Source organism: Macaca mulatta, chromosome Y, assembly GCF_049350105.2.
Source record: "Macaca mulatta isolate MMU2019108-1 chromosome Y, T2T-MMU8v2.0, whole genome shotgun sequence".
NCBI classification, from domain to species: Eukaryota; Metazoa; Chordata; class Mammalia; order Primates; family Cercopithecidae; genus Macaca; species Macaca mulatta.
In genome coordinates this window covers 8,841,361-8,868,166 of record NC_133427.1, presented here as the reverse complement: position 1 = coordinate 8,868,166, position 26,806 = coordinate 8,841,361, and the positions used below count along the sequence as shown (strand labels likewise).

At 39.4% G+C, this 26,806-nt stretch overlaps 1 pseudogene; it reads right to left on the bottom strand.

The window, feature by feature from the left end:
* Nucleotides 1-1,658: 1,658 nt before the first annotated feature.
* On the bottom strand, nt 1,659-26,224 carry LOC106995384 (uncharacterized; annotated as a pseudogene).
* Between the last annotated feature and the right edge of the window lie 582 nt (nt 26,225-26,806).

Here is a 26,806-nt window from a genome sequence, read left to right as displayed (position 1 = left end):
ATTGATAGAAAAGCAGCCAATCAGAAGGAAAATGTGACCAACCTGATAGAGCTGAAAAAACACAATACAAACATTTCATAATGTAATCACAAGTATTAACATCAGAATAGGCCAAACAGAGGAAAGAATCTCAGAGCTTCAATACTGCCTTTCTTAAATAAGACAGAAAAGAGGAATGAAAAAATAAAAATAAAGAGGATTGGCCAGGCGCGGTGGCTCAAGCCTGTAATCCCAGCACTTTGGGAGGCCGAGCGAGACAGGCGGATCACGAGGTAAGGAGATCGAGACCATCCTGGCTAACCCTGTGAAACCCCGTCTCTACTAAAAAATACAAAAAAAAAAAAAAAAACTAGCCCGGCGAGGCGGCCGGCACCTGTAGTCCCAGCTACTGGGGAGGCTGAGGCAGGAGAATGGCGTGAACCCGGGAGGCGGAGCTTGCAGTGAGCTGAGACCCGGCCACTGTACTCCAGCCTGGGCGACAGAGAGAGACTCCGTCTCAAAAAACAAAAAACAGAAAAAAAAAAGAAAGAAAGAAAGAAAGAAAAAAAAAAGGAGGATAAACAAAACCTCTAAGAAATATGAGATTATGTAATGAAACATAATCTATGATTTTAAAAAGTGCCTGAAAGCAATGGGGAGAATGAAAACAACTTGAAATGCATACTTCCAGATATCATCCATGAGAACTTCCTCAACCTAGATAGAGAAGCTAATATTCAAATGTGGGAAATGTGAAGAACCCTAGTAAGATATTCTACAAGAAGATCATTCTCAAGACACATATTCATGAGATTCTCCAAGGTCAAAATAAAAGAAAAAAATGTGTTAAGGCAGCTAGAGTCAAAAGCCAGGTTGCCTCTGAAAGGCCATCAGACAAAGCAACCCTTTCAGTTGAAATTCTACATGTCAAAATAGATTAGGGGCCAATATTCAACATTCTTAAAAAAAGAATTTCAAACCAAAAATTTATATCAGATGAAAGTAAGCTTCAGAAATAAAAAATAAGTGTGATCTTATTCAGTTAAGCAAATGCTGAGGAAATCTTTTACCACAAGACCTACCTTACAAGAACTTTTAAAGAAAGCATTAAAAAAGAAAAAATACTATGACCATTCACTGTAAAACACACTAAAATACATAAATTTCTGATACTCTAAAGCAACCTCATAAATGTGCGTAATAGCCAGCTAAGATCATAGTGGCAGAATCAAATCCATACATGTGAATACAAACCTTAAATGAAAATGGGGTAAATTCCCTAAGTAAGAAACAGAATGACAAGCTGAATAAACAATGAAGACCTAATGGTATGCTGTAATCAAGACACCCATTTCAAATAATTCAAAAGAAAGGAAAAATATAAAATCTGCCAAGAAAATAGAAAACAGAAAAAAAAGTAGAGGTTGCAATCCTAGTTTCTGGCAAAAAAAAAAGACTTTATATCAATATAGGTTTTAAAAAAAGACAAAGAAGGGCATTACATAATAAAAAAAGCCCTATATACACACCCCTCATAAAAAGCTCTCAGATTATAAGGCAACTTTCTAGAAACCCTCCAAGATCATAAGTTAAATGTTCTTCAACAGTCATTATCTTTATACTGCATTGATTCAGTATAAAGTCTGATGTTGAACACAAAATGGGGACTTGCTAAAGTCTTATCCACATTTTGAACATGTATGGAGCTTCTGTCTAGTATGAATTATCTTGTTTAATGAGGTGTGAGAATGAGCTCAATGCTTTGCCACATTCTTCACATCGGTAGGGTTTCTCTCCAGTGCAAATTATCATATGATTAGTAAGGTCTGAGAAACACTTAAAGGTTTTGCCACATTCTTCATATTTGTAAGATCTGTCTTCCATATGAAATATCTTGTGCTTAATAATGGTTGAGGGGTGGGTAAAGGCTTTGCCACATTCTTCACAGATGTAGGTTTTCTCTCCAGTATGAATTATTTTACGTTTACTAAGGGCACAGAACTATATAATAGCTCTCCAATCTTCATTGTATTTGTAAAGTTTCTCTCTAGTGTGAATTATCTTATGTTTAGTAAGGTTTGAGAACCATCTATAGGCTTTGTTACATTCTTCACCTTTTTAGGGTTTCTCTGCAGTTTATGTTTATGAAGGTCTGAGACCTACTTATAGGCTTTGTTTCATTCTTCACATTTATATGGTTACTTAGAGGTATAAATTCTTTTACAACTAGTAAGGTCTGAGAAGCACTTGAAGACTTTGCCACATTCTTTGCATCTGTAGAATCTATCTCTAGTATAATTTATCTTGTGTTTCTAAGGGTTGAGGGGCAGGAAAAGGTTTTGTCTCATTCTTTACATTTGTAGGGTTTCTCTCTAGTTTAAACTCACTTATGTTCAGGAAGGTTTGATAACTTTTTAAAGGCTTTGCCACATTCTTCACATTTGTATCATCTCTCTGCAGTATGAATTCTTTTTTTTTTTTTTTTTTTTTTTTTTTTTTTTTTTTTGAGACGGAGTCTCGCTCTGTCACCCAGGCTGGAGTGCGGTGGCCGGATCTCTGCTCACTGCAAGCTCCGCCTCCCGGGTTTACGCCATCTTTTTTATAGTAAAATCTGAGATCAACCTATAGTCTTTGCCACTTTCTTCACATTTGCAGCATTTCTCTCTGCTAAAACTTTTTTTATGTCCAGCAAAGATTGAGCAGAACTCAAAAGCTTTGCCATATTTATTAGGTTGACAGGTATTGCTAAGGGTAGCAAACAAACATTGATGAAGGTCATTATAACTGCTTTCCTGCACCTTGGAATTACCTAAACTTTTGTAGTCTTTCTTTAAGTGTAAGTTATTAAGGCCACAGCTTCCATATTTGATCAGGATCATTTTTTGAAATGATTCTTTTATGTCATACTCCAGCAATATCTCTGCAGTTAAAAAAAAAGAGAGAGAGAGAGAGAGAGACAGCTAGGAGAAAAAAAAAAAAGACTACAAATTTCTCCCTCATTAGACTCAGGTGAATACATTTTACAAATATATAATTAAACAAAGCACATTAGCAAGGCGACAATAAAATATCACAAGCTCTAATTCCTTTATAGAAATTTAAACTCAACAGAAATATACCGATCCAAATGCCTTCACGAGAAGTCTAAGAACCAGGTATAAATTTGCAGCACCCCAACTGATAGAAATATGAAAAACAACATAGTGGTTTAATAAAAGTATTTTGTATTACCCACGAAAGTCATTCTTCATCCTATGATGACTTTAAATATAGACTCCCAACAATAAATAAAATAGTGGCACCTGTGTCCATGCTTCTGGGTTTTTGAGAACTTACCATAGACTAATTTCTATATTCCATGGTAATGTTGGTAACTGGCAGTTTGGATAGCTGAGACCAAAGGTAAATGACTGTTACAAGTGAATAAAGACTTCAGTATCAAAGACAGACAATGGGTGTAGCAACTGACTATAGGATCTCAATAACAAATGTGGGGAACATCAGGAGTGGTTGCTCATACCTGTAATATGAGCACTTTAGGAGGCTGAGTCACTCCACCTCATCTAATCAAGACTCATCTCACCAGATGTAAGAAGTACAAGACCAGCCAGGTCAACATGGTAAAACTTTGTCTCTACTAAAAATACAAAAAATAGCTGGGTGTGGTGGCAGTCTCCTGTAACCCCGCTACTTGGGAGGCTGAGGCTGGCAAATCACTTGAATGCAGGAGTTGGGGGTTGCAGTAAGCCAATATCGTGCCATTGTACTCCAGCCTGGGCAACAAGAGTGAAACTTCCACTCAAGGAAGAAAGAAAGGAAAGAAGGAAGGAAGGAAGGGAGGGAGGGAGGGAGGGAGGGAGGGAGGGAGGGAGGGAGGGGAAAGAGAGAAGAAAGAGAAAGAGAGAGAGAGAGTGAACCAAAGCAAGGAAAGGCAAGGAAAGGCAAAGAAAAGAAAGAGAAAATACACAGAAAAACTTTTTTAACTAAAACCCCACAACCCCAGAGAAAACATGCATAGAACAGGCTGCAGAGACCCAAGAATCTCTAGCCTAAAAAATTTGTATTATTTTCTCCCAGATAAAAGAAACTTAATAAAGATTTTGACATGTCACTTCTTGTTATACAAATTACAACCTAAGATCACAACATATACAAAATATTAAGATAATATGGCTCAATCAAAGACAAAAATAAATATCCAGAAATCAATTATAAATAATGGGGATGTAAAAATTATCAGAGATAATTTGAGTTAAAGTCTAGATATATTTTTAAAAAGAAAAAAATTAATTACCCTTAAAAATAACATTACCATCTCAGTGATGCTCAAGGAGTAAAATGGAAATAAAGAAATTGAGAAAATGGAAATATATGAAATAACAAAAATTAAACCAACAAAAAATAAAAAGCATGAAAAGAAATAATAATTGTGGCATGGAAGCACTAAAAAGACTAACATGCACTTCAACATTAGTAAAGAAAATTGAGAAAATCAATAATCTCAGCAAATTTCAAATGTAATTAACACAGAGAAATTTATAACAAGACACAAGTTAAGTAATGTTTTGAAAGTCATAGAAAAGAGAACGAGGAATGCAGGAAGAAATAAACAGATATATTATTTATATGCATGCCTCTGCAAGATTATCATTAAATTTATAAACATAAATCTTTCAAGCAAGAAGGGCATGGGATGATATAGTTTAAACACTGAAAAAAGAAAAGGTTTAAGCAAGAATACTATATTTTACAAAAGTGTCCTTCAAAATGAAAAAAAAAAGAACCCTCTAAATATATCACAATCTATATTAACATCTAACTATGTCTTGGCTTCCAAAGACTCACATCATATCTAATTTAAAAAAGCTGAAAATTACAGGATAAAAATACCTTTCAAGCAAGTGTCAACCAAATGAGAGTAGTAGAGGCATCAATTTATTAAGGTGAGAACTGCCATATTTCATCTAATTTACTTTATGTCAAAATTCACAAGGCAAAGTAGGACATTCAATTATAGTAAGAGGGTTCATTCAATAAGAACTTGTAAATACATGACAGTTTTCCCAAACACATAAAGCAAACATTGACAGAATTGAAGCAAAAATAGACAGCAATAAAATAATTGATTAATACATCAATATTTCACTTTCAGTAATAAATAAAGCAGTACAGAATATCAATACAGAAACAAAAACTTGAATGCCTTATACAATAATTATACCTAATAAATGAATACAGACAACAGAATATGCATTCTTCTCAATATCTCATAAAACACTTTTCTAGATGGACCACATGTGACACCACAAAAGAAGCCTTAGTAAATTTTAACTAAAATTTTACAATTATTTATAGCCCAAATTGAATGAAATTAGAAATCGGTAACAGAAGGAAAGCTAAAAAATTCAAAACATATAAAGATTAAAAACACAGTTTCTTATTCTTTTCTCTCTTTCTTTCTTTCTTTTTTTTTTCTTTTTTTTTTTTTTTTGAGATGGAGTATCTCTCTTTCACTAGGTGGAAGTGCAGTGGTGCAATATCAGCTCACTGCAACCTCCACCTCCCAGGTTCAAGCAATTCTTCTGTCTCAGTCTCCCAAGAAGCTGAGATTACAGGCTTGTGCCACCTTGCCCAGATAATTTTATGTATTTTATTAGAGGTTAGGGGCTTGAGCCACTACATCCAGCTATAACATAGTTTTTATCATGCTCTTTTTCAATGGTTAGAAGACTTAATATCATGAAGATGTCCATGCTGTTTAAAGTGACCAACATATACAACACACCCCTTTTTCAATTTTCAATTATACTTTTCCAAAAGTAGAAAAAAAAGAAACACAACATTATGTAAGATCTGAAGGGACCATGAAAATCCTGGCAGTCTTTAAAAAGAAGTAAAATATTGGAAGCATTATACTGAACAATTTCCAAATAGAAAACAAACCTGTAGTAATCAAAACACTGTGGTACTGGTATAAAAATACAGCACCATAGTAATAAAACAGAATGCAGCACAGATATAAACTATTGAATAGAGAGGAGAGACATACCACTTAGGTTTTACATTCAACTATACATCACAATTCCTTTGGTAATCAGGACCCAGGCAAGAGAGGAGAGTTACATTACATAGACGCTAGTTTCAGTTATATTTAAAAGTGTCCTCCAGAGAAGGCCACAGGCTGGAGAGACATATCACCTAGCTGATAGGCCCAAACATATGTGATAATATTCTCTGTTGACAGGGCCCAGGCAGAGGAGTCAAATTATTATAATTCTCACCTTCGATATGTAACAACGTACTCGTAGAAAGGAATTCGAGACAAAAAATCTCAACACCAGAGTACTAGGCCCAGTGATAAGACACAATCCCATCATCTTTGAGCCTGACATTTTTAACGTTTAGCTGAACGTGTATATTAGAGTCACAATCTCACATGTGTGCTTGGACAATGTATAACATTCTCTACAACATCCGAGGACTTTATAAAACCTGCATGAGAGTTGCAAACCTCTCTTCAGCCTGTATGCTCCTATGGGCTCATAATCTTACATATTGCTGTAAACCAGGTTTGATAGTTAACATTTAGAGGCAAGGCTAAGGGAGAAGACCCATTATTAAGCCTGTGGGCTGGGTCCAGAAATGAGCCACCATCTCCCCTGTGGCCAAATCCACATATAAATGTCACAATTTTAACTGTGTGCTGTATTCTTTTGTTAGACTCAGGACCTCAATAGTAGGCATTGTAAATATAGAATAGTGACAACTCTTAATTTCACCTGGATGTGCAACCAAGCGTCCCATTCTGAACATTTTGCTGGTCCCTGTTATGAAACTATTTACCATCAAAGAGTTTATACAATATAAGTTATTATTGTAAGCTTGTTTGAGCTTGGTACAAATATGCAACCAAGGACCTTACATATTGCCTTAAACCAAACAATGAGAGGAAAAATATTTTCTACTGGCTGTATCCCCATATAAGTTTGATCTTCATGCCTGTGAACTGAAGCAAAGTATACGTCATAATTCCATATGTGAGAAAAAAACAAGACAGGAGGGTAACATTACATAGAAGGTGTACCAAGCAATATGCCAAATGCCTTCTCTAGGCAGGGTATAAAAAACTGGGTCACATTAACCTGGTGCTAGACCCAGCATTGGACTACATCCCACATGTGGAAAATACCAAGCCACGTTATGAGAGCCAAAACACCTACATAGCGGGCCCAAGATATGTCAATATATATTTGGGGACTCCATCAAGGGCAGGAGAGTCACATCATAAGGGTGCTAGGCCCAGCGATATGCAATATGCCAGAATTTCCTCTTTATGCATAATCCAGGAAGAAGAAAAAATCATCTGGGTGCTCGGCCATGCAATAGGTCAAAATTCCTTCTTTGTGCATATAATTTGGGAAAAATAGAAGAGTCACATGTCCTGAGTGCTGGGCTCAACAATATGCCAAAATTCTCCTATTATGAAGACCCAGGAAGGAAAAAGAGTCACATCATTTATATCAAGGGCTCAGAGATATTTCAAGGTGTCCCAAGTAGGCAAGGGTCAGCAGATGAAGAGAGCCATATCACCTAGGTGCTGCCCTAGGAATATGTCACAATGGAACATGAGGGCAGCATGCAGGCAGAAGGGCAACATCACTTGAGTGCTGTATCCTGAGATATTTCACAAGAATCTCTTAACACAACACTCAGCAAAGAGAGTTACATCAAATGTTTGAAAGTTCTCTGCTTATGCCACAATGCTCCATGTGGGTACGGCCCAAGGAGGGACCCACATCTCCTAGGTGATAGGCCCAGAGATGTGTTACAATGTCTTCTATGGAGCATAGCCCTGGTGAAAGAGTACCATTACTTGTGTGCCTGGCCTAGAAATATGTCACTCTCCAGGTTGACAGAACCCAAGAAGGAGTACCACATAGCCTAGGTAACAGGCCCAGAGATATGTCACAATGCCCTTCTTTGGGTTTGGCTGTGGCAAAATAGTTCTCTTCCCTGTGTGCCTGGCCTTGCAATATGTCACTGTGTTTCCTTTGTGCAGGGCCCATTCCAGAGAGGAGGGTTATATCACCTATGGGGTGAATACAGGGATATGTCACAACAATTTTGTTGGGCACAGCACAGGCAAAAATGTAACATGACAGGTTCTAAATCCAGTGATAAGACACAATCCTTACAGAGAGAAGGGCCCAGGCAGGAGTGTCACATCACCTTGAGGTCGGCCTTGGTAGATATCACGATTCCATTTATGGGCTGAAACAAGTATAGAGGGTCAAATTACACAAGTGCTTGGCAATAATGTGTGTCACAGTTACACTGTCAGAAAATTTCAAAGGTGAGGTTTACCATACCAAACATGTCCTGTTTTCAACTTTGACAGTTGACTTCATCCACGTGAGGTAATGACAGTTCTTACTGTCAGCTGGGTGTGCACACAAGACTCACGAATTTCACCTGTATACTGAGCCCTGCTTTGACTCCTTCCACATAACCCAAAGACTTTGTAAAATATGTGTGAGTGTTGTACTCTTTTGCGGCCTTTGTATAAAAGATGGTCCAGGACATCAGGCATATCACTAAAACTAGTTATAAAGTCAAAATTGCACTTATTGCCTGAGTCCACATATGACAGTCATTATCATTCCTTTAACCATGCCTGGGTATAGGTTTCCATTCCCTCTGTGGTTATGAAACAGGCAGAACAGGCACATCACCTAAATGCTGGGCCAGAAATATTCCAATATTCTTTTCGTAGGCAAGGTTCTGTCAGATATATCACATACTTGTGTGCTAGGTCCAACTCTGTGTCTCACTGTTCTTGTGGGCAGTCTCCAGGCAGGAGAGAAGAGTTGCATCACCAAAATGATGGGCCCAAAAATATGTCACAATACCTCTTGTTGACAGGGCCCAGGAAGGAGAGTTATATCATTTGGATGCAGTGTTTAGAAATACTACAGTTACTAAAGGAAGCAAGGTACAGGCAGGAGAGGAGCATTATGCAACATAGATGCTAGGTCCAGAAATATGTTAAAAATCCCCTTGAGGACATTGTTAAGATAGCACCGTCAAATTACCAAGCTACTTGGCTCAGGTAGTTGTGAAAGTCTCATTTGTAGGCTATACCTATGCAGAATTATTAAATCACTTAGGAGCTGGGAAAAGGTATAAGTCACAATTACACTTGTGGAAAGGTTTAAGAAAAAGACTTACTGCGTATGTCCTGGCTCCAGTCATATGAGTTGTTATTAGGCTTTTACTATGGTCTCTGGTATATGGTACAATATTACCTGGCCAGAGAGAAGGCAAGAAATTCACATCACCTACGTGAGTATGGCTCCAGTGAGATGTCACACTTTACCTTGTGGACAGGACACTGGCAGAAATGTCACATCACCTGAATGATGATTTCACTGACATGAAAACTCCATCTGTGGGCAAGACTTTGGCAAGAAAGAGACTTATTTCATTTAGGCAATTGGCCTAGATATATGACATAATATTTGTTCTGTGCAGTAAAAAACCTGGAGAGTGACCTCACATTGGTGCTGGGACCAGCAATGTGTCACAATCTCCCTGTGGTCAGGGTACAGGCAAAAGTGAACAAACATCACCTAGGTGCTTAGCCAAATGATATGTTAACAATGCTTTCTGTTGGCAGAACTCTCCAAAAAGAATCACATTACCTGGGTGCAGCACCCAGTTATGTATCACAGTGTACTGTAAGTGCAGAGCCAAGGAAGTAGAAGAGAGTCACATCACTTACATAATGGAACTAGTTATAAAACACAATTCTCTTTATAGCCAGGTTTTAGGCAAATAATTCACATCATCTGGGTGATAATACAATGGATAAATAAAAGTGTCCTTTGTTGGCAGAACCATGATAGATGTTATGTATTGCAAAGGTGTTTGTTATACTTATGGTACAATTTCCTCTGTGATCTGGACCTCCAAAAAGAGTCAAATCATTCATGTGCCAGGAAAAGTCACCTGTCTCAATCACACTCTCAGAAAGGTTCAGAAGTAAGTTTCACATTCCACATAAGTTCTGGTTTCCTGTAAATGCGTCAACTCTTTCTATGAGTTTGGTGGAAGTAGAGGAGTCACAGTCTCAACAATGGGCAAGATCCATGTATAGGAACTCCAATCTCATTTGAAGATTGCGTTCTAGTAGGAGAGTCACAGCATTACAGGCATACTGAATCATGGTTCAAATGTGACCAAAACACCTGTGAATCTAATCCATGTATGAGAGTAATTATTTCAATCTTTGACTACTTTTATGTGTGAGGTTTAGTACCTCATTACTAGGCCCTGTTTATGTGAGAATCGCAATTGTATCAGCTAGGTGTGCATACATGAGTCACATTTTTACCTGGTTGCTGGTCTTTTTTATAACACTCTTTGTACCATAAAGGCTTTAGGAGACATACCTGACTGTTATAATCCTTTTTGAACTTTATACAAGTTAGAAACGCAGGATTTTTCCTTTAACAATAAGACTGGCTATGAAAGTCAAAATATCTCGACTGACTGGGTCCAAATATAAGATTTATTATACTACATGTGTGCTTAACCCACTCATATGTCACAGCTTCACCTGTGAGTAGTGACAAGGCAAGAGAGTCACATCACCTGGGAGCTGAGCCAGTGATACATTGTAATCTCATTAGTAATCTGGGTCTATTAGTAAGAGTCACGTCACTTCATTACAACCTCAAATAGTATGTAGCTGAGCCCACTATAGAGAGAGAAGAAGAAAAAAAAGAAGATTCAACCAGGTATAGTGGCTCATGCCTGTAATCCCAGCACTTTAGGAGGCCAAAGTGGGGAGATCACAAGGTCAGGAGTTTGAGACCAGCCTGCCTAACAGCGTGAAACACTGACTCTACTAAAAATACAAAAAAAATAAAAAAATAAAAATAGCAGGGCATGATCGTGGATGCCTGTAATCTCAGCTACACAGAAGGCTGAGGAAAGCAAATCACTTTAACCTGTGGGGCAGAGGTTGCAGTATGCCGAGATTGTACCACTGCACTCCAAGCCAGGCAACAGTGAGAGACCTTGTCTTAAAAAAAAAAGTAACTCCATCTAGGTTCTGGGCTTTGCAATATGTAATACACTCTCCTCTTTGCACAGTTTAGAATATGAAGGAGAGTCACATAACTTAGGTTTTGCAATCAGAGTTATGTCACAACTTATTTGGTGAGCAGGACCCAGGCAGAAGAGGAGAGTCACATTACCAAGTTGTTAAGTCAAATGATATTTCACAATGTCCTCTGGGGACAGGACAAAAGCAGGAGAGACAAATAACCTAGCTTATAGCTTATTGTTCCACAGACATGTGGTAATATCCCATGTTGGCAGGGTCCAGGCAGAAGAGTCACATTATTATGATTCTAACCCAGAGATATGTCACAATGCACCCATGAGAAGAAATGTAAGTCCAAAAGTCTCAACACCTGGGTACTAGGCCTAGTTATATGCCAAATCTTCTCGTCTTTGAGGGTGACACCATTAACTCTGAGCTGAGGGTGTATATGAGAGTCACAATCTCAAGTGTTTCCTGGGTTGTTGTATAGTACTCTACTATATACAAAGGCTGTATATAGCATGCGTGATAATTGCAAACCACTCTGAGGCCTATATGCTCCTATGGATTCACAATCTTACATACTGCCTTAAAACCACATATAATAGTCAATATCTCTTCTGTAGACTGGGTCCAGGGATAAAACCCATTATTGTGCCTATGAGCTGGATCCAGAAATGAGCTGGATCCCACCTGTGGCCAGATCTATATATGAAGGTCACAATTCCAACTTGTACTACATTCACTTGTTAGAATGAGGACATTAACAGGGTGCTTTGGAAATGTGGGATAGTGTTAACATCTGCTTTTACTTGGGTGTGTAATAAATAGCCCCAATCTAAACTTTTTGCAGGTCTTTGTCATAAACCTGCACCGAATCTATCATACAGAACCTGTCTGAGGGATGGATGAAACAATTTCACCTCCAGACTGCGTATTTAGTACTGCTGATAAGAGTACAGCAACAGCAGCAGGAGAAGCAGCAGCTGAGAGTCCAGCCACCACCAATAGAGTGCAGCAGCCAAGAGCATGCAGTAGCCACTGAGACAGTGTAATTGCAGCAGCAACCACATGCAGAGCAACTGTAGCTGAGAGTGCATCTGTGATCATCTGGCAATTCTCACATTTATTTACTAGAGATAAAATAACAAAGGCTTGGAGCAAACCCAATTTGTGGGTAATAAACATTGTCAACTCCATGAGTGGAGAGCAGTCCTGCATGCAAATGATCAAAGGTTGGTTTCTGGAGACATATATTAACCAATTTAAGTAGATAAGTTCCTTTATATTCTCTCATTATCTACCCTTTTCTCTCAGGTTCTGAATAAGAGAGTTTGACTGCCTTCAGTCAAAATTATTTTCTAAAGCTTTTGTAAAACCTCCCAGCCTGCCAGGAAAGATTGTGTCTTCCCTGTAATTTTTCCCACCACCCTGACCGATCTCTCATCTCATATTTTTGCATCACGTTTTGCATCCTGAAGAGTACAGATGCTTACAGCAACAGGATTGTCAGATGCAGTGGTTATAACTGGTATTCTGGCTTTGCATCCTAGAATTAGTAAATAACACAAGACAAACATGAGTATAATAAGAAATATTCTATTCCATTTGCATTTCTCTGATGGCCAGTGATGATGAGCATTTTTTCATGTGTCTGTTGGCTGTATGAATGTCTTCTTTTGAGAAATGTCTGTTCATATCCTTTGCCCACTTTTTGATGGGGTTGTTTGTATTTTTCTTGTAAATTTGTTTGAGTTCTTTGTAGGTTCTGGATATTAGCCCTTTGTCAGATGAGTAGATTGCAAAAATTTTCTCCCATTCTGTAGGTTGCCTGTTCACTCTGATGGTAGTTTCTTTTGCTGTGCAGAAGCTCTTTAGTTTAATGAGATCCCATTTGTCAATTTTGGCTTTTGCTGCCATTGCTTTTGGTGTTTTAGACATGAAGTCTTTGCCCATGCCTATGTCCTGAATGTTACTACCTAGGTTTTCTTCTAGGGTCTTTATGGTATTAGGTCTAACATTTAAGTCTCTAATCCATCTTGAATTAATTTTCATGTAAGGAGTAAGGAAAGGATCCAGTTTCAGCTTTCTACTTATGGCTAGCCAATTTTCCCAGCACCATTTATTAAATAGGGAATCCTTTCCACAATGAGATACCATCTCACACCAGTTAGAATGGCAATCATTAAAAAGTCAGGAAACAACAGGTGCTGGAGAGCATGTGGAGAAATAGGAACACTTTTACACTGTTGGTGGGATTGTAAACTAGTTCAACCATTGTGGAAAACAGTATGGCAATTCCTCAAGGATCTAGAACTAGATGTACCATATGACCCAGCCATCCCATTACTGGGTATATACCCAAAATATTATAAATCATGCTGCTATAAAGACACATGCACACATATGTTTATTGCGGCACTATTCACAATAGCAAAGACTTGGAATCAACCCAAATGTCCATCAGTGACAGACTGGATTAAGAAAATGTGGCACATATACACCATGGAATATTATGCAGCCATCAAAAAGGATGAGTTTGTGTCCTTTGTAGGGATATGGATGCAGCTGGAAACCATCATTCTTAGCAAACTATCACAAGAACAGAAAACCAAACACCGCATGTTCTCACTCATAGGTGGGAACTGAACAATGAGATCACCTGGACTCAAGAAGGGGAACATCACATACCGGGGCCTATCATGGGGAGGGGGAGGGGGGAGGGATTGCACTGGGAGTTGTACCTGATGTAAATGACGAGTTGATGGGTGGAGCACAGCAACATGGCACAAGTATACATATATAACAAACCTGCACGTTATGCACATGTACCCTACAAGTTAAAAGTATAATAATAAAAAAATAAATAAATAAATAAATAAATAAATAAATAAATAAATAAAAAGAAATATTCTATTCCAATCAAGGAGTGACATTTACTGTTACCTGGCACCTAAGTCCAATGTGTGCATGTGTGCTGTTACTAAGAAACCCGACTGGGGGTATGTTAACCCTTTCTAGTCAAGCAATTGCATTATCAGAAGTTGGGAAGTGAGTTTTTGTCTAAGTAACAGGAAAGTAGAAAGGTAGATTTAAAAGAGTGGCCTAATAGAGTGTAGCAAGTACGGGTTGCAGGCAAAGTGAGAGAATAAGAAAGGTTAATAAAACATAGCAAGGAACAAATTTTCTGGAGTGTCTGTGTCCAGAACAGGATTCACTCAGCCTTTTGAGTTATCTTCTTCAGCCTCCGTCTGGTAATGTCTGGGGCCTGAGTTGTACAAGAAAACTACATTTTCTGGGGCTGTGGGTTTTGCATTGTCATTTCCTTCATTTCTGGTACTGGGTGGTGTTTTAGCCATGCTATGGTAAGATTTGATACATTGCACTAGAATTCAAAGAGGGCTTGAGGAGGTGTGAACATAGGCATATCCTCTTTCTCCTGTTAGCAAATCATTTGGACCACACCATACATAACTATTCACATCTTTCCATAAAACTGTGGATTTTATGTCTTGAGAGGTTTTAGCAAAGTTCTTTTCTACAGCTGATTGATATTTGTCATCTAAATTTAAGAAATTTAGGGTAAATAAAGTTTGTACTAGTAGTGTTCCAGAGTCCTTACATTCCTTCTTCTTTGTTTCTGAGACTATATTTAAGAGTAGAATGAACATGTTCTACTATGTTCTGTCCTTGGGGTTTGTACAGGATGCCTATGGAATGATGGATGCTCCATATGTGACAAAATTGTTGTGAGCTGGCATAAGCCAGAATAATTTTGCAATTAGAAAATCTTTTCCTACTGGGGAGTAAAGCCTGATTTACATGATACTGACACACTGGCCGGTCTTTGTTCCTAGAGTTCCCAAGATGGTGGCGGGCCAATTCCAAGATGACAGTAAGTCTTTCGTTCTCTTACCAGTGATTCTTGGCCTCACAGATTTCAAGGAATGAAATCTTAGGTCATGCAATGAGAGTTATAGCTCTACTAGAAGCTGTGGGTCACGGAAGAGAACCGTGGAACCTAGTGACTAGTGTTCAAGTCGATTAGGACGAACCCAGGCACTTAGTTGTGCCGGAACAAAGGTGAGCTGCTAACCCCATCAGGAGCGACAATGGGTGCCTTGATGAATCAGAAGTTCAGCAGACACACTGCTGGATCTGGAGGAGTGGAAGTCAGTGGTGGGTCTGCGATGGCGGTGAACAAGCAGTGGTGGACGGCAAGCAAAAGCTCAGCTTGAGCCAGAACAAACAGAAGAGTGTGCCACTGCAAGATTTAATAGAGTAAAAACAGAGCTCCCATATAACTGGAGGGGACCCAAAGGGGGTTGCCACTGCCGGGTCAAATATCCCAATCACTGCCCCTCCCCCTGTGCTCTCAGGTGATAGATTATTTGACTATTCCTGCTTTTAGCCTAATTGGTATTTTGGTGAACTCTCTTTACTACCTGATTGGTCAAGTGTGGGCTGAGTTACAAGCCCCAGGTTTAAAGGTAGATGCAGCTAGGCATGGTCACCTTCCCCAGTTAGGCTTAGGAATTCCTACTTAGTTGGTCTAGGAAACAATCTGGATAATCCTGTCTCTCAGTAGGACTGCTCAGCATCCCTTGAGGGAGTACTTCCTAGTGAAATCTGTGAGTTGGCCTTTAATTACTGATAATACAAATTATTATCTGTCCTGTTCTTCAAGGGGAATAGTAGAAAAGCAGTCTTTTAAGACAGTAACAATTATAGGTTAATCTTGAGCAATACCCACGGGGAAAGGAGTCCTCTCTTGAAGGGGCCCCATAGTTTGCAAGTTAGCATTGATAGCCCATAAGTCATGCAAAATCTCCATTTGCCAGACCTTTTGGGAATGAAGAAAATGGGCAAATTCCGAGGGCTGTTTGATGGTTCTCTGTGGTGGGATTCTGATTGCTCCTCACTTTATTCATGGACTTGTTGTAGCTTCTGTCACTTTAAAGGCTACTGTTCTACCCAAAGAGTATTTTTAAAGATCCAGGTCAGAGGTAGGGGAGGAATAACAGTGGTCATTTTTAGAAAGAGGTCTCTAGAGTGACCTCAATTAACCCTCTAATAAATGGGCTAATGGCTACATTTTCTCTAATGCTTTTTCTTATTTCCTTATATCCCTGATTGCCTTGTTCTTGCATTAGTGAGCATGCCAAGATTTCCCCTTCTAATGCCTGTTGCCTAAGACAGGGTCCCATATTTGTAGCATATTCCTTGTCTTTTCTCCACTCGATTGGGGGAGGGGGCTCAGAGTAAACCTCCATTTTCTCTGTGGCACTTTTCCTCTCTAACAGTGGAACTCATGGACTGCGAAGGCAGTCTCTTCTGTGTAGAGTGGGACCAAAACATTCCTAAGGCTTACAATGTTAAAGATGTTATTGGAACCTGCTGCCCTTGTGCGTGATGTTTAAGATTTCTTCCCAGTCATTCCCAGAAGTCTATGTCTAGCATGCCCTCTTCTGGGAACAATGGGTTATGGAAAAAAAAAAAAAAAAAGAACAAACAGTTTGCATTAGGTCACTTAATTGAAACTGTGAAACTGAGGCTGCACTAGGTTTAAGCAGATATTTCAATGGTTTTATATAGTGTTTCTGTTGAGTTAATAACTGATGTCCCATGATGAAACCCTTACCTAAACAATTCCCTCAAAGTTGGAAATCCTAAGCCAGCACCAATGACGTACTCTGTGCAGTCTATTCACCTTCATTTTTGAGGGTTTTATTATGAATTGTTTCAGCATTCCTCACATGGGGCACCATCAGTTGAGTCTGTCCCACCAACCCTGGCTGAGTGACAGATGAAAGAAGTTTGCTGACACAGATATTTTTCCTGAGAGCTCCACAAAGGGAATGCACAATCAGCATCACTGGCAAGCATGCAGCAGCAGCAGCAGCAGCAGCCAATTGTGCAGCTGGCACCAAGAGAATGCAGCAGCCACTGATAGGCTGTGGTAGCTACTGAGAGTGCAGCGTAACAATCAGCCAAGAGTGCAACCCCAATAAGCCAAAGACAGTTGCATTTATTTAGTACGTATTTAATGACAAAGGATGAGCACAAACACAATTTTGGGGAAATAAATATTATTGACCTATTGAGTAGACAGCATTCTTTATTCATTCATGCAAATGAAAAAAAGGTTTGTTTCCAGAAACATGTGTTTTCAGAATAAGTAAACCAAATTATCTAGGTAAGTTCCTTTAAATTCCCTCATTATCTAACATTTGCTATCAGGTTCTGGATAAGAGAATGTGGCTACCTTCAGCCCAAATTCTTTTCTGAAGGGTTTGCAAAATATCCTGGCCTTCCAAGAAGGTTTGCATCTTTCCTACAATTTTTTCCACCACCCTGACAGATCTCCTAAAAAAACTCTCTGTACCACCAAAGGAGTTGATACTTTATGAGTAAGTGTTGTAAGGTCCTGTGAGTTTGGTACAAATACGAAATGCCAGACCTTACCTATTGACCTAAGCCTAGCAATGAAAGAAAAAATATATCTTATTTGCTAAGTCACAATAAAAGTTTAATCATCATGATTTTAAACTGAAGTAAAGTATTTGTCATAGTCTCACTTATGGGTAAAAAACTAGGCCAGAGAATAACATCACTCAGGTGCTGTCCCAAGCAACATATCATAATGCCCTCTCTAGTCAGGATATAGAAATAAGAGTCACATTAACTTGGTACTGGACACATCGATATCACACAATGTCTCATGGAGAAAAAAAATTAGAACAAATACACCTACATAGTGGGGCAAGGATATGTCAAAATACCTCCTGTAGCTCTGGTACAGTAATAAAAGTCACATTATCAGAGAAGGGGCCAAAAATATGCCGTAATTTTCTCTATACACAGGACTCAGGTGAAAGAGTAACATTGTATGGGTGCTGGGCCCTGCAATAGATCAAAATTTTGGTTTGTCAGCATGGTTTGGGAGAAAAAGGAGTGCTAAATAACCTGAGCACTGGGCTCAGCAGTAGGTCACAATCCCTCCACTGGAAAGATCAGACAAAAAAAGAGAGTCACTACACTTAGGTCATGGGCTCAGCAATTTATCCCAGTGTCCCCAGTATGCAGGCACAGGTAGAAAAAGAGTCCTATCACCTATGTGCATCTTTAGTAAAAATGCACCTATGGGAAAGTATCTGTGCCAAAAATTCTCAACACCTGGGTACTAGGCCCAGAGATGTGACACAACCTCTTCATCTTGTAGGCTGAAAACTTTAACTATGGCTGAGAATTAGAATCACAGTCTCAGATGTGTACTGGGCCAATGTATGGGACTCTCTACAACATCTGAGTGGTTTATAAAACCTGCATGAGAGTTACAAAACTCTCTGAGGCCTTCATGGTGATATGGACCCACAATCTTACATATTACCCTAACCCAGGTTTTATAGTCAAAATCTATCCCAAAGGCAAAGTTAAGGAAGAAGACCCATTATTTTGTCTGTGGGCTCAGCACAAAAATGAGTCAGCATCCCCCCTGTTGCCTAATCCAGGTATAAAATTCACAATTCCAACTTGGTACTGTATTCTCTTATTAGACTTATGACCTCAACAGTGATCACTGTAAATGGGGGATGGTATACACTGTTAATTTCACTTTTAACTAGTAGTCCCAATCTGAACATTTTGCTGGGCACTGTTATGGAACTTCTGCCACCAAAGAGTTTATACAATATAAGTTAGTGTTGTAAACTTCTATGATCTTAGTACAAATATGCAATGCAGGACCTTACCTATTACCCTAAGCTTAATAATGTGAGGCAAAATATCTTCTATTGGCTGAATCACAACAGAAGTTGGATCATTATGACTGTAAACTGAAGCAAAGTATACGTCATAATCCCATTTGTGGGCAAAAATGTAGGAAGGAGAGTAACATCAATTAAGTGCTGTGCCAAGCAATATATCACAATGCCTTCTCTAGGCAGGGTATAGGAAACTGTGTTGCATTAACTTGTGGCTGGACCCAGCAATATGACACCATCCCACAGGACCCAGTAATATGACACCATTCCACATGTGGAAAAAAGCCAGATAAGTTATGTGAGCCAAAACACCTACATAATGGGCTCAAGATACGTCAAAATACCTTTGGTGGCTCCAGCACAAGGAGGAGGGTCATAATAAGGTAGCCAGGACCAGCAATAAGCAATATTCCATAATTTAATCTTTATGTAGAATCCAGACAGAAGAGTAACATCTGAGTAATGTGTCCTGCATTAGGTAAAAATATCTCTTAAGTGGACATGATTCAGAAAAAACACAAGAGTCACATATTCTGAGTGCCGGGCTCAGCAATGTGTCAAAATCCTCCTATTATGAATACACAGAGAGAAAAAAAGAGTCACAACACTTACATCACGGACTCAGATATATGTCCCAATGTCACCAGTAGGCAGAGTTTAGCCACATGAGAAGAGTCATATCACCTCGTTACTTCCCTAGGAATATGTCACAATTTAACATGTTTGCAGAAACTAGACAGAACAGCCACATCACTTGGGTGCTTAATCCTGAGATGTTTCACAGGGGTCTCTTAGGATAGCACCCAGGCAAGAGGGTTACATAACCTAGGTGCAGGTTCTCTGCTTTTATCACAATGTTCCATGTGGTTAGGGACCAAGGAGGGAGTCGCTGTACCAAGGTGATAGGTCCAGAGATTTGTCAAAATGTTCTCTATAAAGCATAGCCCTGGCAAAAGACTACCACAACCTTTGTGCATGGCCTAGAAATATGTCACTTTCCAGGATAACAGGGCCCAAACTAGAGAGCCACATAACCTAGGTGACAGGCCCTGAGTATATCACAATGCCCTCTACTGGGCATGGCTCTGGCAAATGACTACCCTCACCTGTGTGCCTGAGCTTGCAATATGTCACTATAGTTCCTTTGTTTGGGGCGCATTCTAAAGAGAAGAGTTATATCACCTGTGAAGTGGACACAGAAATATATCACAATAATTGTGGTAGGCATCGCTCAGGCAAGAATGTAATATCACCTGGATGTGAGATCCAATGATATACCACATTTCTTACTGAGACAAGTGCCCAGAGAGGAGAGTCACATCATCTCAAGGTTAGCCTATGTAGCTTTCACAACCCATATATGGCCTGGAACAAGTCTAAAGAGTCAAGTTACACAGGTGCTTGGAAAATATTTATATCACAATTACACTGTCAGAAAATTCAAAAGATAAGGTTTACAACACCATACATGTCCTGTTTACAAATGTGACCACTGACTTTATTCACGTGAGGTGATGACTGTTCTTACTGACAGCTGGGTATGCATACTAGAATCACAATTTTACCTGTTTGCTAAGCCCTGATTTGACTCTGTCTGTATAACCCAAAAACTGTGTAAAATATGTGTGAGTGTTGTAAACTTTTGTAACCTTTGAACAATAAGGTGATCGACAGCATCACGTAACATCAGAAATATGCTACGCATGTTCCTAAACCTAGTTATAGGAGTCAAAATATCCTCTATTGGCTAAGTCCACATATGAGAGTCATTGTTATGCCTATGGGCTGTGCCTAGGTTACAATTCCCTCTGTGGTTATGAAGCAGGCGGAACTGCCACATTACCTAAATACTGGGTCGTAAATATTCCAATATTCTCTTTGTAGGCAAGGTCTTGTCAGAAATGTCACATAACTTGTGTGCTAGGTCCAGCTATATGGCACAATGTCCCAATGGGTGGTGTCTAGGCCGAAGAAGAGAGTCATATAACCTAAAATCTGGGTCCAAAAATGTGTCAAAATGCCTCCTGTTGACAGGGCCCAGGCCAGAGTGTCATATTATTTAGATGCAGTGTTTAGAAATGCTACAATTTCCAAAGAAAGCAGGGTACAGGCAAGAGAAGAGAGTCATGTAACCTCAATGATAGGTCCAGAAATATGTTACAGTTCCCCTGGGGACCTTTTTATAACACAGACAAATCACCAAGTTCATTAGCCCAGGTATTTGTCAAAATCTGATTTGTGGGCTATACCTAGGCAGAATAATCAAATCACTCAAGAACTGGGCAAAGGTATATGGCACAATTACACTCATGGAAAGGTTTCAGAATAAAATCATTATCCTGCACTTACCCTAGCCCCAGGCATATGAGTTGTTACTAGATTTTTTTTTATGGTCTCAGATATACCTGTGGCTAGAGAAAAGGCAAGAAAGTTACATCATCTACGTGTTAAATCAAAAAGCTTTCTCCAGGCAGGAATTTGAGAAGAGAGGAGACTAGCTTCACCTAGGCAGTTCGCCTAGATTTTTGTCATAATGATTTTATGTGTAGTACCAAGTCTGGAGAATGATTTCACATTGGTGCTGGGATCAGCAATATATCCACATCTTCCTTTTGTCAGGGTACAGGCAAAAGGGAAGAAATATCTCCTAAGAGCTCAGACAGGTGATATATTATACAATGCTTCTTTTGGCTGAACCTAAAAGGGGAATCATACCACCTGGGTGCATTACCCAGTTATATTTAACAATGTGCTGTAAGCACAGAGCCAAGGCAAAAGTCACAATTTCAACTTTGTGCTTTATTCCCTTGTTAGACTCAGGACCTCACCAGTGGGCATTATAAATGTGGGAAGATGACAATCTTTAATTTCATATGTCTGTGTAACTGAGTGTCCCAATCTGAACTTGTTCCTGGTCCCTGTTACCTATAAAGGCCCTTTCTACTATCAAAGAGTTTATAAAATATAAGTTAATGTAAAAACTTTCTGTGAACTTGGTACAAACATGCAACCCAAGACTTATCTATTGCCCTAAGCCTAACAATGAGAAGAAAAATATCTTCTATTGGTTGAATCCCAATGTAAGTTTGATGATCATGCCTGTAAACTGAAAAACTGTACACATCATAATCCCATTTGTGGGCAGAAATATTAGGCAGGAGTATAACATAACTGACAAGTTTTGCCAAGCAATATGTCACAATGCCTTCTTTAGGCAATGTACAGGACATTGGGTCACATTAATTTGATTCTTGACACAGCAATATGACATCATTCCACATGTGGAAAATACCAAGCCATGTTATGAGAGCCAAAACAGCTACATAATGGGCCCAAGATGTGTCAATTATCTTTGCTGGCTCCAACAAAGGCGGGAGAGTCATATCATAAAGATGCTGCACCCAGTAATATGCAACATGCCATAATTTTCTCTTTATGCAGAATACAGGCAGAAGAGTAAAATAATATGGGTGTTTGGTCCTGCAATAAGTCAAAATTCCTTGCTTGTGGTCATGGTTTGGGAAAAAGAGGAGACTCACATACTCTGAGTGCTGGGTTCAACAATGTGTCAAAATCCTCCTATTCTGAAATCTCCGACAGAATATGAGAGTCACTTCACTTAAGTCATGTACTCAGAGTTATATCCCAATGTCCCCAGTAGGCAGGAATCAGGTGGACGATGAGAGTCATATTGCCAAGGTACCTCCCTAGAAATATGTCACAATGTAACATGTGGGCAGAAACCAGGCAGAAAGAGCCACATCACTTGGGTCCTGAGATATGTCACAAGACACTCTTAAGAAAAAAAAAAAAAAAACAGGCAAGAGAGTTCCATCACCTCACTGCAGGTTGTTTGCTTCTTGCAACAATAATACATGTGGGTAGCGCCCAAGGAGGGTGTCATTTCACCTAGGTGATAGGCCCAGATATATGTCAAAATGTTTTCTATGAAGCATAACACTGGAAAATGAGTAACATCACTTCTGCACCTGGCCTAGAATTATGTCACTCTCCAGGTTGGCAAGGCCAAAGCAGGAGTGCCACATAACCTATGTGATAGGCCCAGAGATATGTCATAAAGCCCTCCTTTGGCCATGGCTCTGGCAAAAGAGTACTCTCACCTATTTGCCTGATCTTGCAATATGTCACTATCATTTATGTGTGCAGGGTCCATTACAGAAAAGAGAGTTACTACCCCTCTGAGGGGAACACAGAAATATGTCTCAATAATTTTGGTAAGCATGGCACAGCAAGAATGTAACATCAATTGGTTGTTAGATCCAGTGTTATGTCACAATACTTACTGTTAGAAAAGCCCAGGCAGGAGAGACTGGCCAAGGTAAATATCACAATCCCATATATGGGCTAGAACAAATCTGGAGAGTCAAATTACACAGGCTCTTGGCAAAAATTCTTTTATAATCACATTGTCAGAAAATTCCAAAGATGAGATTTACAATACCACACGTATCCTGTTTTTATGTGTGACAGTTTGTTTCATTCTTGTGAGATTATGATAGTCCTTACTGTCAGTTGGGTGTGCATACAAGACTCAAAATTTTACCTGCATGCTGAGCCTTGCTTTGACTCTGTCTGTATAAACAAAAGGCTTTGTAAAACATATCTAAGTATTATAATATTTTCTCTCTTTGGTATAAGAAGGTGATGAAGGACATCACACATGTCCCTAAACTTAGTTATAAGAGTCAAAATATCCTCTATTGACTGAGTCCACGTATGAGAGTCATTATCATGTCTGTGAGCCATGCCTAGATATATCTTACGTTATATATTAATATGTTATATTTTGTTGTTCTCTATCATGAAACTCTCTGTGCCACCAAAGGAGGTTATACATAATGAGTTAGTGTTGTAACTCATTATTGGTACTGTGAGCTTGGTACCAATATGCAACTCAAGACCTTACCTTTTGCCTTAAACCTCATGATGAAAGGCAAAATATTCCCTGTTGACTGAACCCTAGTGTAAGTTTGACTATCATTCCTGTGAACTGAAGTAAAGTATATGTGATAGTCCCATTTGTGGGCAAAAAACTAGGCCAGAGGATAATATCACTTGTGTGGTGTACCAAGCAACATATCATAATACCCTCTCTAGGCAGACTATAGGAATTAGACTGACATTAACTGAATGATGGACTTATTAATATGACAGCATCCCACATGTTGGAAAAACAGCCAAGTTATGAGAGCCAAAACACCTACATAATGAGTCTAAGATATAACAAAATACCATCTGTGGCTCCTACACATGCATGAGAGTCACATTTTCAGGGTGCTTGGCCTAGCAATATGTCCTAATTTTCTCTATATGCAGGACCCAGACAAAAGAGTAACCTTGTCTGCATGCCGGCCTCTCCAATATGTGAAAACTTCTGTTTGTGTGCATGGTTTGAGAAAAAAAATGGTGAGTCACATAACCTGAGTGCTAGGCTCAGCAATATTTGACAATCCCCCCATTGTAAAGACCAGGTAGAAGAAAAGAGTAACTTCACTTAGGTCGTGTACTCATAGATATATCCCAGTGTCCCCAGTAGGCAGGTTCCAGGCAGAAAAGGAAAATCATATCACCTAGGTGCTTCCCTAGTTACATGTCAAAATCTAACACATGGGTGGAAACCAGAAAAAAGAGCCACATCACCTGGGTGCAACCTGAAGTAATATGTCACCATGACCAATGTAGACTGGTTTTAAGAAAAAAAAAAAAAAAAAAAAAAAGCAGAATCACAACACCACCTGGGTGCTGCGCTCAGCATTATGTAATAATTCTCTTTCTTGGCAGAGTCAAGGACAAATAGTACAATCGTGTCACCTAGGATTTGCACTCAGTGGCAGGTCACAATTTCTACACTGGGCGGAATCTAGGTCAGGAGAGGAGAGTCACATTACCTAGATGCTATATCTAGCGATATGTCAGTATCCCCTCTGGTCAGTAAACTGCCAGGAGAGACACTGGGGGCTGCAACCAGCAATATAATACAAACATGTTGAAGAAACCCTGTAAATTGACAAGAGCCGAAATACCTACAGAATGGTACAAAATATCTTTTGTGGCTCTGGCATAAGCCAAAGTCATATCATTAGGGAGAGGACAAGCAATATGCCATAATTCCCTCTTTATGTACTACATATGCAGAAGAGTAGCTACATCTGTGTGCTGGGCACTGAAATACAGCAAAAGTCCTGTTTGTGGACGTTGTTCAGCAATAAGATGAGTGTCAGGTTACCTAAGTGCTGCACTCCTCAATATATCACAGTCCTGCCATTGTAAAGCGCAAGATAGAAGAAGAGAGGCACATCACTTAAGCCTTGGGCTCAAATATACGGCCCAGCATCAGCATTAGGCAGGACTCAGGAAGTAAAAAAAAGTCACATCAATTAATTGCTTCTTTAGGTATATGACACAATTTAATATGCTGGCAGAAATGAGGCTGAAGAACTACATTACCTGGCCCAGGGACCTGAGATATTCACAAGTCCCCTTTAAAAAAGGACCAAGACAATAGAGTTACATCGCATAGGTGCTGGTTTCATCCTTATGTCACAATACTCCATGTTGGCAGGGCCAAGCCATAATTCACATCACCTAGGAGACTGGGCCAGAGATATGTCACAAAGTCTTCTATAAAGCATGGCCCTGGCAGAAGAGTATCATCACCTCTCTGCCTTGCCTAGAATTATGTCATTATTCAAGTGGGCAATTCCCAAACAGAAGAGCCATATAACTTACATGATAGGCCCTGTGATATGTCAAAATATCCTCTTTTGGGCATGGCTCTGGCAATGTCCCTGGCCTAGGAATATGTCACTCTTTTGCCCTGTATGCAGGACCCATTCTAGAGAGGAGAGTTACATCTTCTAACTAATGGACATAGTGATATGTCACAGTTATGTCGGTGGGAATTGTGCAGGCAGATGTGTGCTGGATCAACTGTGTGCTGGATCCAGTGATGTCACAATACTTACTGAGAGCAGGGCGCAGGAAAGAACAGTCACGTCACTTCAAGGTTGCTCCGGGTAGATATCAAAATTCCGCTTGTAGGCTGGCACCTGTTTGAAGAGTGAAATCACACAGTTGCTTGGCAAAGATATATATCATAGTCATAACGGAAGATAATTCTAGGGCTTAGACATACAATACCGCATATGTCCTGTATTCATGTAGGACAGTTGCTTTCATCCATCTGTGATGGCAAAGTCTTTACTGTCAGTGGGGTGTACATATAAGACTCACAATTTTTTCTGTGTCCTAGGCCCTGTTATGACACTCTACAACACAAAGGTGTTATAAAATATATGAGTATTTTACACTTTAACATTTTTACCAGAAGGAAATCCTGGACGTCACTCATGTCCCTAAACTCTGTTATAAAGTAGGCTTCTTGGCTCGGTCAACATATGAGAGTCATTATAACGCTTGTTAGTTGTGCCTAGGAATATGTCACATCCTTTCTGCAGTTATGAAACAGCCAGGATAAACACATCAACTAAATCCTAAGCCACAAATATTCCAATATTATCTTTGTAGGCAGGGCCCTACACAGAAATGTCACAAAACTTGTGGGTTATGTACAACCATATGGCATAATACCCCTTGTGGAGAATGTCCAGACAGGAGAGGAGAGACATACCACCTAAATGATGGTCCCAGAGGTATAACACAATGCCTCCTGTTGAAAAGACTAAGGCAAGAGGGTCATGCAATTTGGATGCAGTGCTTAGAAATGGTACATTCTTCACTAGAAGCAGCGTTTATGCAGGAGTGGAGAGTCACATAACCTATGTGATTGGTCCAGAGACAAGTTAAAATCTCACCTGAGGACACTGTTGAGACATAAGAATCAAATCACTGAGGTTTTTTACGCAGCTATATGTCAAAATGTGATCTGTGGTCTACATAACGAGGAAGGATTATTAAACCACTCGACAGCTGG